The sequence below is a fragment of the Empidonax traillii genome, unplaced genomic scaffold, assembly GCF_003031625.1.
Source record: "Empidonax traillii isolate 1590-97213 ecotype Southwest subspecies unplaced genomic scaffold, ASM303162v1 scaffold3215:size24616, whole genome shotgun sequence".
NCBI lineage: Eukaryota > Metazoa > Chordata > Aves > Passeriformes > Tyrannidae > Empidonax > Empidonax traillii.
Window position 1 is genome coordinate 10336 of NW_020958408.1, and position 3431 is coordinate 13766.

General features: G+C 46.6%; 1 protein-coding gene across 1 annotated transcript in view; it reads left to right on the forward strand.

Moving 5' to 3' along the window:
- The window catches only part of YJEFN3 (YjeF N-terminal domain containing 3), a 13630-nt gene that overhangs the window by 221 nt on the left and 9978 nt on the right, over nucleotides 1–3431 (forward strand). The window lies entirely within an intron of this gene.

A 3431-nucleotide genomic window follows, 5' to 3' on the forward strand; every position in this document is an offset into this window, starting at 1 on the left:
ATTTTCTAAAGCCAGTGACTGAATAATGGGAAACGACTGTTGTACTTTAGATTTTAGCATCTTGTGAAATAAAACCCCGGATTTTCATTGGAAACCCGTGTTGGAATTTTGGGAGCCGTGTGGTTTTTCTTGGATTTCATTCCATTTTATATATATATATATATATATATATATATATATATATATATAATTTATTCTCCAGTAAAAAGGGTTGAACCTTTTCCTTTCCATCCTCGGCCTTTCCAGCTCGTGGAAAATGGGACTTCACTCATTTTTGTGTTCCAGGGATTCCTGTGCCTGCCATTCCAGCAGGTGATGGCGAGAAAAACTCCTGAATAATCATAAATCCAAGTTCATTTGGGGTTGGTTTTTTGTTTCTGCAGGTATTTTTGGCCTCATTTTGGGATCCATTCATTTCCCTCTGGATTCTCAGACCCAGTTAGAGCTTTTTATTTCTGGCTTATTAAGGAAAAATTAAATTCCCAAAGTACAGTCCGGGATGGAAAACGGAAGATTTGGGCTGCAGGAGGGAGTAGAGCAAATTCAGGGAGATCTCAGCAAAAAAACCCACAATTTGGCTCCTTTTACCCTGTCCTTTTGGAAGGAGGGAGCACAGGGTGGGGGTTTTCCCTTGGATTTATTGTGACTCCAAATCTCCCACAATAACCCCAAAATTTAATAATAATAATAATAATTTTAATAATAATAAAAATAATAATTTCCCACTAAACCCTGATAGTCTCAACAGCAGAAGGATCTGGAATCAATAATTAATCCATAATTGTATTGTGAGCGGGGTTTCAGTATTGGAAGGACAATAAACAGATGGAGAAACACTTGGATCTGCCTCTTATTCCAAGGATTTCGGGGTTGGGATGCATCTCCTGGAGTGGTGAGATGAGGGTTTGGATCTGCTGCTTCCTCTGCTGAGGTTCCTTCCCAAAAAAAGCCCAAACAGGTTGATGGGATAACAGGGTGTCCCAGTTTAAATGAGACAAAGGTCTTTTGCTGAGGATGGATTAGGAGAAAAAAGACCCAAACTTCCTTTTCTAGTAATTATAAATTCGAAATTAAGAGGCTCCGATTGAAGGAAAACAAATTATGGAAAAGGGAAAAAATAACAGCCCTTTATTAAAAGGTATGTGTGTATTAACAGGAACACGAAAAAAAACCAAGTAAAACAACCAAGCAATACCCCTATACCCACCAATAATCCCCTTCAAGAACAAAACCGATAAAACCGGCAAAAAGAAAATCAAATAGTTCAATTTTTAGCACTCTTTGGTGCAGTTCCAGCCACAGTCATCAGGGGGCGCCGTTGGGTCACTGGAGATGCAAAATTTGTAATGTCTTATACCATTCACCAGGTGGCGCTGTTGAGTTATCAAAAAGTGCAGAACTTGTAATGTTCTATAGTAGTCACCAGGTGGCGCTGTTGGATCACTGGAGGAGTGGAACTTGCAATGTCCAGCCCCCGTCACCGGGCGGCGCTGTGGGATCCCTGGTCGCCGCCGGGTGGCGATGGAGGAGGGGGGAAGGGAGAGGGAAACAGAAAGCTCTCCCAATGGAAGAAAACTCACGATTTTCGGTTGGTGAGGATCTCGTGGTGAGCCAGGCCCGTAACCAGCAAACAGCTGCGCAGAGAACAGCAGCAAAGCTCTCCTCTGACAGACAAAAAACAAAGAAACCACCAGGCAGTCTCTCCTGCTTGCTGCAGCCTCCCCTCCGGCTCCAGAGCTGAGCTCCAACCCCTCAGGGCTGAGCTCCAACCCCCAAAACCCCACCCCTTTCCATACACACACTCTGACCTTTTCCCAATTCCTCCCCCTTCGTTGCTAGGAGATTAATGTCTGGTCATTTAGGGCTCAGGCCAACTCCTTTGTTTATCTGATGGCCCATTAACACATACACGCAGGAGGGGGGAAGGGGAAAGGAAAGACAAAATTTCTTGCTAAAATCAGGACTATGACAGCTGGGCTGGGCTTGTGCCCATTCCTAGGCACATCCATGAATCAACTCTGAGACAAAATTCCTTGCTACAATCAGAACTATGACATTATCCACCCCTAATTTTTCTTTCCTTTCCCATGCCACCATACATCTATCAAAGTGAACCTTTTTGAACTCCATGCATACATACATTATTCTAAACCACGTACACATTCACAAATATATATATAAGTACAAATACAGATACTGAGTTATGGTCTGTTTACCCTAAGATGATATCTCCTTGAGGTATGCACCGGGTTTCTCCATCTTCTTGCATCATCCACCATGTGCAACCAGGTCCTTGGGCAAAGACAACTCCACGAATGGATTTGCCTTTGCTCGAGGCATGGCTAACCCAAACTGCTTTACCTAACATACCTCTCATGTGAACCACTGGGACCTTGTCCCCGTCTACAGTGTGAAGGGACTCTGACTGGGCAGGGCCAGCTCGATTGACGGAGCCCCTAGTGTTGACTAACCATGTAGCCTTTGCTAGGTGTTGATCCCAGTGTTTGAAAGTCCCTCCACCCAATGCTTTCAGGGTAGTTTTCAACAGTCCATTGCACCTTTCAACTTTCCCAGCAGCTGCTGCATGGTATGGTATGTGATAGACCCATTCAAAGGCCAACTCCTTTGTTTATCTGATTGCTCCTTAACAGCACACAAGCTGTTAAGACAAAATTCCTTGCTACAATCAGAACTATGACACAGGGAAAGGAGAGGACAAAAGTCTGGAATTTCTGTGGAATTTCATGGATTGAAATGCAAAGCCCCAGATGGAGGGAACACCCTCCCAGCTGCCATCCTGGGATGTGGACAGGGCACCTGTAGGAACGAGGCCCAGCCACGCCTTCATCCCTTCCTCCCACCTGGAATTGCTGCTCCACCGCTCGGATACCCTTTGGAATTGATGTGAATACCCCAGGATAGCTCAGGGAGCTGTTGGATCACTCCCCTCTGGGATTTCCTGGCAAACTGGGACGCTGCCGGAATGTTTTCGTCTCCAGTTCCGGATGGAATCCCGAGTTGTCGGAGCGTTTGGAACACCCCAAGCCGTGGATGTTGTCCTGCTGTCCATCCTCTCCTGGTCAGCAGCAGGAAGGGGAGGAATCACGTCCTGTGCTCGGAGTCACAGGTCTGGAAGCAGAGGGGGAAGCCTGGACGAGTGCAAATCCCAGCCTTGCGGTGGGTGGGAGATGATCCCAGGGAAATGATGGATGGATCCTGTTGGGTGGGAAGATGCTCCCAAGGAAGCCCATCCGGCAGGAAAGTGATCCCAAAAAGAAGTGATGGAGCCCACGGGGTGAGAAGATGCTCCCAGAGAAATGATGGATCCCGCTGGGTGTGGAGATGATCCCAAGGAAGTGCTGGAGCCCCTTTCGCGGGAAAGCGATCCCAGAGAAGCGCTGGATCCCGCCTGGGATCCTGCCGGGACCCCC